The 12,498-nt window shown below is 33.9% G+C and overlaps 2 pseudogenes; both read left to right on the forward strand.

Annotated features, from left to right (window-relative positions):
* The first annotated feature begins 2,179 nt into the window (after nucleotides 1–2,179).
* LOC107647651 (subtilisin-like protease SBT4.4 pseudogene) lies at nucleotides 2,180–4,247 on the forward strand (annotated as a pseudogene).
* A 2,312-nt stretch (nucleotides 4,248–6,559) lies between these two features.
* Nucleotides 6,560–8,478, forward strand: LOC148563074 (protein FAR1-RELATED SEQUENCE 5-like; annotated as a pseudogene).
* Nucleotides 8,479–12,498: the final 4,020 nt, after the last annotated feature.

Consider the following 12,498-nt stretch of genomic DNA (forward strand, 5'->3'; position numbering starts at 1 on the left):
TATCCGATCCGTATATCCATGATATTTATCCGAATTTGATCCGAAGATTGCTTATTAATCTGATCCACAAAGATATCGCATCCGATTCACACACTAATAGCATCAAATTGCAGATTTCAGATAGGTATCCGCACATTTGCGGATCCGTAAAAAATAAATAAATAAATAAATAAATAAATATTTTTTTATGTTTTATTTCAACTAATAATTATCATATATGTTGTATTTTTTTTATTATTTAAGAAAAGTATGTTTAATAATATTTTAGGATTAAACATGTTTAAAAAAGTGAAAAAAGGATTTTATTAATATTTTTAATAAAAATATACTTTTTAAAATATTTTTATATTTTGTGCTGATATATTTGATATCTAATTGCAGATCAGATCCAAGCTAAAAAGTGTGGATATTGAATTCGATCCAGATGATTTTAGTGTAGATCTGATTAAGATTTTGATCATATTCGATCGGCGTCAACTCTTACTCACAAATGAGGAAAATATTTAGACACAATTTTATATTCACACATTTTTTTTTTATAATTTGTATGATATTTTTTAATTTAATTGATCAAAGACTAATTTATTGTTAATCGAAGTTCTATTTAAAAATTTATTATATGTATAAAACAAAAATTAAACTCGTAGTATTTATTTAAGTGAAGTAATAAATTAACCAATAATAAACTAACCCAACTTAGTTTATATATTCACACCATTTAATAGGGTCTGATATTTTTCCGGAAAAAAATAGCACAGCAACGACAATTAATGAGTATATGTTAGCAACTTAATTTTCTATCCTCCTATGCTGCTACGTTTATATTCTTTATAATAAATAATATTTTGATATTAGTATTTTTTCAATAATCAATCACATGTATTATCTTTTTTTTATTAATTAAAAATAATTAAAATATATAATTAATTAATAACAACTGTATTTTTATACATGTATTAAGAGTATTTAGTGAATGAATAATATTTTTCTTTAATTTTTATGTTGTATAATAATAAAAAATAATTATATATAAAAAAAGTTCATTTATGAAAGAAAGAGAAAAAGGGTCAAAATCTCATTTTATTTTGATCTTATCAATAAATTTGGGGTAACTCTTAAGACTTATATTATATTGAGAAAATTACAATCCCTTCTCCTGCGAGATGCTAAAATGACACTCTCCTCCCCTCTATTTTATAAATGTACATTCCCCTCCCTTCTAACTTTTAAAAAACCTCCTCTTTAATCCATTTTAAATTTTTTGTATTAACTAATGTTAATTTTATCTATTTTTTAAAAAAAAATATTTTTTTAAAAAATACCTATTAAAAAAATTTTATTTTTTATCATTAAATTTTGCTTACTAAAATATCTTTTAAATTGTATTTTTTTAAAAATTTAATAATTACATAATTCTTTTTTAAAATACCCTTCAATAATTTTTAATTATTAAATTATAATTTTACCAAATTTTTCGTTAACAATTTTTTTATATTTTACTATTAGTTTTTCAATATCTATATATATTATTTTAACATTAAATAAAAATTTTAGTAAGATTATTTTTCAATATCAATATATATTAATTGTTATATATATTAACAGTGGTAAAATTTTTTTATTTAATGTTAAAATAATATATATTAATATCAAAAAATTAATAGTAAAATATAAAAATAATTGTTAACAAAAATTTTGGTAAAATCACAATTTAATAATTAAAAAATTATTGAAGGGTATGTATCTTAGAAAAATAATTTAATTATTAATTTTTTAAAAAATATTTTAATAAAAATATAATTTAATCAATAAAAAATAATTTATTAAAAGGGTATTTTGGTAAGCAAAATTTTATGATAAAAAATAAAATTTTTGTTAATAGATATTTTTTCAAAAAATAATTTATTTTTTCTTAAAAAATAGATAAAGTTAATATTATTTAACACAAAAAATTTTAAATGGATTAAAGAGGAGATTTTTTAAAAGTTAGAAGGGAGGAGAATGTACATTTATAAAATAGAGGGGAGGAGAGTGTCATTTTAACACCTCATAGGAAAGGGGAGTGAAATTTTCTCTATTATATTATATAATGTAATCAAGCCATTTGATACATCATACATGTATCTAACATACTTGAATAATAGTCAACTATGATTTTCTTCTTTTCTTATATGCCTATTTCATCATGAAATTTTTAGTAACTAGTGCTAATGATGCTAATAGAAATCTTCACATTGTATACATGGGATCACTCCCAAAGGCCAAAGCATAATTATTCTCAATATTCCACCATCTTAGTATGCTGCAACAAACTACTAATCATAATGATGCAACAATTCACATGGTTAGAAGTTATTATAAGAGTTTTAATGGTTTTGCTGCAATGATTACTAACCAAAAAAGAGAAAAGCTACAAAAAATGGAAGGAGTGGTTTCTGTTTTTTCAAGTAGAACACTGAAACTTCACACTACAAGGTCTTGGGACTTCATGGGGTTCAAAGAATCGATACATAGAAACAAAACTGGTGAGAGTGATGTTATAATCGGAGTTATAGACACCGGAATCTGGCCGGAGTCAGAGAACTTCAACGATCATGGTTTCGGTCCAATTCCCAAAAAGTGGGAAGGTGCATGACACTATCTAAAAGATCAACCTTCAGCAAGAGACATTGTTGGGCATGGAAGCCACACAGCATCAATTGCAGCATGGAATAAAGTAGTGGGAGCAAGCTTCTATGGAATCGTCGAAGGAGTTGCAAGAGGAGGTGTCCCATCAGCAAGAATTGCTGCTTATAGTGTGTATAGTGAACGAGAGTGCAAAGATGATGCCATATTGGCTGCTTTTGATGATGCCATTTCCGATGGTGTGGATCTGATCACAATTTCAATTAGGGCAGATGAGCAAATGACCTTTGATAAAGACATCATAGCAATTGGATCTTTTCATGCAATGGAAAAAGGGATCCTCACTATAAACTCTGTAGATAACAATGGTCCTAACATTGTAACATTTAGTGTATCACCTTGGTTGTTCACTGTCGCAGCTACTACTATGGATCGTAGAATCATTGATAAGGTTTTGTTAGGCAATGGATTAATGCTTTCGGGGAAGTCAATAAATGGGTTTGCATCAAATGGGACAGAGCTTCCATTGATCCGTGGAAAGTTTGCTTCAAATCTAACATGTTCAGACAAAGATGCTGAATCTTGTTATTGTTTGGACCCCAAACGCATAAAAGGAAAAATCGTCTTGTGTCAAACTTCATTTGGTTATTCAAAGGCCCTTGAATCAGGTGCATTTGGCTCAATTTTTGTCTCTTACGAATATGAAGCTCAAGATGTTTCTTATCTTTCATTAAGCATAGATCCAAAGGCTTATGATGTTGCTTTGTCTTATGCAAATTCCACTACCAGTCCTTATGCTGAAATATTGAGCAGTGCAAGCTTCATAAGCAAAAGTGCTCCAACTATTGCTGAATTCTCTTCTGTAGGACCCAATAAGCAAATCATAGAAATTATGAAGCTAAACATAAGTGCTCCTGGTATTGAAGACGATACAAAAGATAAAAGATCTGTAAAGTACAACATACTCTCTGGAACCTCGATGGCATGTCCCCATGTTGCTGGAATAGTTGCATATGTTAAGACATTTCATCCTGATTGGTCTCCAGCAGCTATAAAGTCTTCTATTATGATGACTGCAAAACCAATGAATGGAAGTGAACTCGCAGAATTCTCCTATGGATAAGGATTTGTGGACCCAGTTAGAGCCATAAATCCTGGTATATTTTTTGATGTTTCCAAAGATGACTATGTGAATTTGCTTTGCAGAATTGGGTTTGATACAATGAAAGTTCGACAAATCTCCAGGAGACAAAAGTGTTTGTCCTTCATCATCGTCTCATCATCATCTGCCAATGGCAAAAGATTTTAATTATCCTGCAATTGCAGCTGAGATTGAACCAATGAAACCATTTAAGATTAATTTCACAAGAATAGTTACAAATGTTGGATTTGCTAACTCTACCTATAAGGCTTGCTTCCAACAACATTCTGGCATCAACATCACTATCGTGCCTAACATACATAAGTTTAAATGTCTGAAGGAGAAACAAGCTTTTGTTGTTAATGTTGTTGGAGGGAAATTTAGTGAGTACAGTGTAGTTTCATGGTCACTATTGTGGAGCGATGGAACACATAGTGTGAGATGTCCAATTATTGTACGTTTTCTAAAAGATGGAGCATGATTATCTTTTTCATAAAGTTAAATAAAAAATGAAAATTTGAACTAGCATCTAACCTTTGTTTATTGATTTTCTTATACTCTCATCCTTGGAGACTTGAGTTTTGACCATGCCTCGTGCTGCTGTTGCCTCAATCAAATGCAACTTAATATAACAAAATTCATTTATGACAGAAGGATAAAAGAGTCAAAATGAAAGGAAAAGGGGTGAAATGGTGTTTTAAGAGTGAAGATGAGAGTGATGACTGTACTGTTGTTGAAGGAGATGAGAAGATGAAGGAAGAAGAAGGAGATGAAAGTAGATGGTCTTTAAATGCTGTGTTTTGTCCTTGAGAGAAACGATCTCATTTTTCTTTTCTAACACATGGATTGATTTGTCCTGCTGCCTTCTCCCAACACGTGAACAAGTAACGGGTAAGTGTGTCCGTTAACATTTTATATCTGCATTTTTTGTTAGTAACTAATAGAATAATTTAGTTAGCAACTAATTTGACCGACAGAATTAAATTTTGAATTTTTTTTGTATATTTTAAAATTTTAAAAAATTAATGTGTCTGATTTTAAAAATCTTAAGAACTGTTTCAGGTTATTCTTTAAAATAAATTATATTTTGTTTTTATTTTATCTTTTCCAATGAAATTTCTAGTTTTACTGGTATGTGAGGATGATTTTTAGATGAACTATTTAACAGGAATTAATATTTTTCTAATTTTTTCCTTTTTTGAGAAAAAAGGGTTATAATAATGACTATACCTTAGCGATTCAAATTTATTTTGTGTTGAATAATAATCAAATGCATCTTAATATAATAAAATTCATTTATGATGGAAGGATAAAAAAAAAGTTAAAATTAGACTTTATCTAATAACATATCAAAAAATTTGGGTGATTTCTTTCAAATCCATGTCAATTTTGTGGGTAAATTATCTTGCATATGTGTCAGCATCTCAGTCATTGATCAAAAAAATTTTCAACCTTTCATTAATTCATTCATTGGTTATAGCAAAAGCCTTTAATGAACATATACCATAGCAGATACTACATTAATTAGTGTATATACATACTGTATAGTGTATTGGGGAACATTTGCAATTATAATTTATAATCTCTAACTTGTTTTTCATTTTAAAAAATACCCTCCATCTCTTTCTGAAATTCAACATGCATCTCTCAGAACTTGGAAAACACATAGCCTCTAGCACTGAAATTTGTTGTCCTAGTACCCACTACCCAACCCTGTTTGGTTTTTTCGCCTTCGTTCTATACCCAGCGTCCATTTAGCAAGAATGATCTCCTTCGAGTAACAGGTTCCGGAACTGGTGCTCTGGTTCCGTCGGCTAGGCATCGACGTCAACTGAGGAGAGGGCAAATGCTAAACTGATGTGGCTCCGGTAGAGAAATTTGTAGCTGAACTTCTGCTTGATCCGAAACTGTGGCTGGTGGAAGCTGGTTTACCAACATTCATTTTTCAGCTGCCTTCGAATTAGGTGCGTCGGATTAGGTAAGGTCACCTCCCTCCGGGAGTGCATTTTTTATCCGTTCAAGCTCAACCTTTGGTTGTCATCAAGGTATGTCCGATTAAGTTTTTTTGTTAATCAGATTAGTTTAATTTGGATGATAGTCTATGCCTTTTAAACGGTTCTCTGTTTAGGGTGTTGGGTTGCTATTCTGGAATTTGGAAATTAAGTAACATTATCCAGTTCTATGCTGTGGCTAGGTTTAGGGAATTGAAATTAAAACCTTATACTGGGGTCGAAAATAATTGGGTTAGTTTAATTGATTTTGGTTCATTTAATTTTACATGCAGCTTAGTTTAGCTTCCTGTAGTTGCTTCCATTGGCTCTTTTTATTGACATTTTTGGGTAAAATTATGTCCATAAACGAGGATGATGTGAAGAATGATTCTGATAATGATTTGGGTAATAATTTCGATTATCAACCGAATGCAGAAGATGATGCTGAAGACGACGATGTGGATTCGCTGGATTCTACTAGCAAGAGTGAAGAAGTTTGTGGTGTAAAAAGAATAGCGGATTTAATGGTGGAGGATATTTGGAACCTGGAGTTTAGGACAGAGGACGAGGCTTGCCAATTTTATAACGCTTATTCTTGTTGGCATGGATTTGTAATGAGGAAGGACGACGTGGTTAGGAATAATCAAGGTAGAATCATTAGCAGGCAACTTGTTTGCAATAAAGAGGGCTGGAGGAATATGAGGTATCTTAATCTGGATGATTGATCAAGGGAGGCAAGGTCACTAACGCGAACCAAGTGTCCAGCTCGGCTTAGGGTAAAGCTTGACTACGGTTGCGGTAGATGGAAGGTATCATGTTTTATAGAATCTCACAACCACGATCTGACACCACCCCAATTTGCGCATCTGGTTCCGGCCAATCGTCGTCTCACTGTCACTGATAAAGTCCAAGTGAAAAATCTTCATAATTTTGGTGTCAAAGACCTGCCATATTATAGGGTATATTGCATTCCAGAAGGATGGATATCGTCATGCTGGCTTCATACGCAAAGATTTGTACAACCACATTGATCGTTATCGTCAGTCAAAAGTTAAAAACAGGGATGCCAATGCGGCAATAAACTATTTGATTGACAAGTCAAATAACGATCCGCTGTTCTTTGGGAAGTATACGTTCACTAGTGACGAAAGGCTCGAGCATATTTTTTGGGCAGATGGGCAGTCAATTATCGACTATCACTGCTTTGGATATATTGTTGCCTTTGATTCAACCTACAAGAAGAATAAATACAACAAGCCTTTGGTCATTTTCTCCGGATGCAATCATCACGGGCAGACTGTTATCTTCGGCTCCGGCCTACTATCCGACAAAACCACAGAGACGTATAAGTGGTTGTTGGGAACCTTTGTTGAAGCGATGGGTGGGAAAAGTCCTAAAGCAGTAATAACTGATGGAGACCTTGCCATGTGAGATGCAATCAAGAATGTTCTTCCTGATGCTACCCATTGGTTATGCGGATGGCATCTTCAGAGAAATTCATGTGAAAATATAAAGAATCCTAATTTCCTGCACAATTTTAAGTGTCTTATATACGACAACAACGACCACAGAGACTTTGATCGGAGATGGGCAGCCATTTTGGATAAGTACAACCTTGTTGGGAGTACCTGGATGGAAAAGACGTACGAAACTCGTGCGATGTGGTCCCATTGTTTCCTCCGGGATAAGTTTTTTGGTTACATAAGGACGACATCACAGTGTGAAAGTATAAATTCTCTCATCAGATTTTATGTTAATCGCAAGAACACCCTCATTGACTTCATGCATAACCTGGATAGGGCCTTAAAGGAGTATAGAAACAACGAATTAATAGCTGACTTTAAGTCTCGGTGCTCAGAACCAGTGATGATTACCTCGTTGGAGGTATATGAAAGATCTGCATCATGTTATTTAACTCGAAACATTTTTAAGGAAATTTGTAATGAGATTCAGAGGGCAGGGGCTTTGAATATCAAGGTACTAAGCACAACCTTGGGCAAGGTTGAGTTCAATGTGACTGCTCTCGGAGACCCGGCCAAAGATCGACGGGTGGAAGTCGATAGAAGTAAGAATCTGTTCTCGTGCTCGTGCAAGCTGTTTGAATCACGTGGTATTCCCTGTAGTCATGTTTTATGTGCCATGAAGTTCGAAAACATACTTGAGTTTTCAGATTCGTTGATCTATAAAAGGTGGACAAAGAATGCAAAGAACGAATTTTTTAGCATAGAAATGCCTGTGCATGATGACGTCGAAAGGGTCTTAAAGTTTCGAGTTGGTGCATTGGCATCGAATTGCAACAAGCTGTGTGATATTGCTTGCAAGGATCTTGCAGACTTTGATGAAGTCCAGTTTGAACTTCTCAATTTAGTTATCCGCCTGCAGTCACGCAAACAAGGCAAGTCAACTCCTAATGTTAACGTGGAAGGCATCAACGATCCCTTTGTTGTCAAAAGCAAAGGAGCCCCTTCCAAGAGGTCTTCTTGGAGGAAGAAGAGAGCATGCTTTAATTGCCACAAGTACGGTCATTACTACAAGCGCTGTCCAGATCTGATGCAGCATAGTGTGCAAGGTAACCCTCGCAATCGATCAGACGGCAATGCATCAGCCAAGGACTCAGGTTTTAGTCCAGAAAGGTTTGCTAATTCTTCAAGGTCGTTCTCAGTTAAGTCTGAACACCACTCGGGCCCTAAGACCAAGGTACGATTTGTGTATTCTAACTAAGCTCATGCTGTGAAAATCTTCTTGGGTAGGTGTCCTTTTAAAAACCATTAAACTATGTGAATGTAATGTATTCCTCTGTTTGCGCAGCCTTTTAAAAAGGGTGGAACAAGGAAGTTTACGGCGAAGGGTATGAGGAACCAGAAGGGTAAAGACAACACGTTTGATGAGGTAATTTTTGTGAATATAAACCTCTAATTTCCGTCACATGAACTGGGTAAATTAATGAAGATCTCCTTCTTCTTGTTTAAAAAAAAATTATAAAATAGCGGAGCCTCCATGAAAGCAGTGAATCCATTGACATCGCGTCCATGAATGGATTTTTCAACAAAAATCTCTACTCGTTAACACAGGTGCGATGTGTAAAACTCCTCTTAACCACTTTGCGATGAATGACCATTATGCTTTTATGCATGATTATGGTTTCTGATTGGCGATTATCATGTCATAACTAGGTGAAGGAGTCACAGTAAGACAAGGGACATTCATTCACAAACTATGAGTGCTTTAATGATGTCATGGATGAAAAATGTGACACACCACATGTGCAGAATGATGTCCAAGATTCATTACCATCGTCAATTCCTTGTGGCAACAAACAAGGATCGTACATGGCATTGTTCGCGTCGATGCATAGGACACTTTGACTAATTGGAAGAATTAGTCTTCTGAATTTAGTGCAATGCAAATATTTGGTTCTATAAGCATGGTTTATCCTGATTTACTGACCGCAATGTATTTGCCATTGCTTGGTATTGAGGAGTTTTAATTTGTAGTTATTTATGTTAACTGTGAATATGTCCATTAGGATGATAATTATGTTCAATAATATGTATGTGTTTTGCTTACATTGTTGTGTTCTAGTTGCAGTTAATTGTGGTTGCATTTGGGGTAAGGAGTTCCTACCATTGTGATTTTGCAATACAGTTGATCAATTAGAGTTGTGTTAATGGATTTTTTCCCTACTTAGTGCATTAGGATGATAATTATGTTCAATAATATGTATGTGTTTTGCTTACATTGCTGTATTTTAGTTGCAGTTAATTGTGGTTGCATTTGGGGTAAGGAGTTCCTACCATTGTGATTTTGCAATACAGTTGATCAATTAGAGTTGTGTTAATGAATTTTTTTCCCTACTTAGTGCATTTGATTTACCAACCAAATTATTAGATTGAATGGGTCGTAGTCTCCAGGGTTGAATTGTTCCTCGATGGTTGTAAATCTCTTTTGTTACTTTCAGGTTGTGAATCTCTTTTGTTATTATGAATTTCCTATCTTCATCGGAAATTTTTTTAGGAGAAATGGCCCCCTGTGTATGAAAGTAGTTTCAAATATAGCGAGTGTTCCTTGTACCATTTTAGGAGATTTGTTATGTGTCATGAATCTGTTATATATAAAGCGAAAAACGTAAACATAAACACATTTATATTTGAGCATATCATACTTTTGATTATTAGGAACAATAACATTTTGAAGATGTTGATCTTAGAAACTGACAGAATTTAACATTAGGAACAATAACAGTTTGAAACCCAACGGACATTTCCTTTAACATTAGCGAATCTTTCTCTGTTTTCAGCTATTTGACTACAGCATGACTTTGATAGGCAGGATTTTGCTTCCTGGGATTTCTGCCTGAACATTTCCAAAATGTGTTCATCTGGCATCCGTAACATTGTAGAGTATTATTACCTGATATTAAAAATTAATAAACAATCACTGTAACAAAAGTATATGTGAAGACAGTTCAAGAAAGCAAAGACTGCAAGATTATAATTACTTGATTCATCCAGCCATTTGAACATGAAACTCCACCATGTAGTCACCCAAAATCCACAGTCGCCTCTTGCAAAAAAATATTAAAGTTGTGATCAATTTATATTAAGCATACGAATCTCATTAAGCAGTTATAGAAGCATCAGATATAGTGAATTAACAAGGACAGTACAACAACAACTAAGTGTTATAATTTATATTAAGCATATGAAGCTCATTAAGGAATTATAGAAGCAATATATATAGTTAATTCACAGGGACACTACAACAACAAGCTAGTGTTATTAATTGTTTCAGGTCGGTTTTGCCCACTTCAATTTTTTTTATTGTATTGTCTTAAATAGAAACTGGAAAGGGCTATCAAAACTGATGGGCTTGGAAGTTCCAGCGGGGATAGAATGAATGTATGGGATGGAAGGAATGTAAAATGTAGCAAGAAAGAAGATGATAGTATCTGGTTGAATGCACTCCGAAACGGACTTGTAGAGTTATTCGAATAAAAGCATGTGTACTTTGTGATTCTTTAATACAAAGGAGGAGCTAGATTTAAGTTCGTGGTGATCCGTTTGAGTGCCTCGGAGATTGAATACTCAAGTTTGAGAAGTTTCCATAATGGTCACCCTCATATGAATCAGAAAATTATTTTCCACATGGTAATGATCGTCACCATGGAAATTGGTCAAACTCGAATATTCAATCTCCGATTCACTCGAACGCCTCACTAGGATCCTAAACCTAGATTCTCCTTCATATTCAAAAACCACGAAATACCCAAGCTTTAATTCCAATAACTACACAACTCTGTACCAGCATTCACAAAACCAATCACTACCATCTCCCTCCTTCCCCCATGTTACGTTTATCCCATACAATACGATTGAAAATTCATTTTTCTAACAAGTTTTTTTTATCGATTTTGAAAACCCAAAAATTATTCATTTGGATATGAACTATATACATAAAATTTATCTATTCCGATACTAACCGATTTGTGAGACGGCATCGCCGAATCAATTTGACATACAGAACGCATACCTCCACTCCGGCTCCTCCTCATGAATGTAGTTGAGAATTTGTTAGAATAATTTCCAATAAGACATTTTGTGTTAATTAATATTAAGCTACTAGCAGTATAACAAAATCAGTTGGTAGTTTGTAATTCATAACAAAGGTCAAAGACAACCGTTAAATCTGATATCGTTGAAACTACCAACCGAATATGAAATAAAAGGAAAATGGAGCATGAAAGAAGATATCAATGTTTGGCTGAATGAAGGTTGGCATAGAATTGATGAGTTGCTAGGATTAAAGCATGGATATTTTGTTGTTTTTAAGCGTAACAGTTAATCCAAATTCAAATTCATGGTGATTCGTTCGAGTACCTCATAGATTGATTATTCAAGTTTGAGAAATTTTCATAACGATCGCTACCGTCCAAATCGGAAAATCATTTCCCACATAGCAGTGATCGTCATGAAAAGTTCTCAAACTCGAATAATCAACCTCCGAGTCACCCTAATGGATCACAGCGAATTTAAACTAGGATTTACCGTAACACGTACATACCACAAAATACACAGACTTTAATCCCTGTAACTCGAGAACTCTATACCAAACCTTCATTCAACCAAATGCTAACCTCTTCTTTCTTACTCTCTTTTGCATTTATTTCATTTTCGGTTGGTAATTCCAACGAATTCGAATTTAAGAGTATGCTCCACTATCTAGATAATGCTTATTGTTATAGAGGACAACACCCAATACATTAATCTTCGAAATGACCCACAAGAAAATAAAACAAAACCCCTTTTATTCGGTTTTCTCCGGACAAAATTTGAACAACTTATTTTCTAACGGCATACACAAAGCTAAGTACAATAGTACGTACCAATTCATCAGGAGTGGGCAGAAGGAAAATGGCTCCGGGCACTGTTTACAGATAGCTAATTCATCCAATTCAAAGCAAGGAAGATGGTCATTTAGCATCATTTTTTACTGCTCCAGTGATCCCGTACAATCGAACATCAGCCTGTACCAACAGAACATACGTAGAAACGCGATTATAGTCAGAATTCGACCCTTCAACAAACAAGTTCATCAACAAAGTTAATACATCACACTGTAGAATAACTGGATGTTAAGCTTACATGTGTTCCAGTATGGGTATATGGCGCCTTCATACATCCTTCGTGCAGCAGCAAAGGTTATTCACCATCATCGTCACTATTGTTCGTATGCACCTCATTC

Source organism: Arachis ipaensis, chromosome B6, assembly GCF_059453495.1.
Source record: "Arachis ipaensis isolate K30076 ecotype BB chromosome B6, ASM5945349v1, whole genome shotgun sequence".
NCBI lineage: Eukaryota > Viridiplantae > Streptophyta > Magnoliopsida > Fabales > Fabaceae > Arachis > Arachis ipaensis.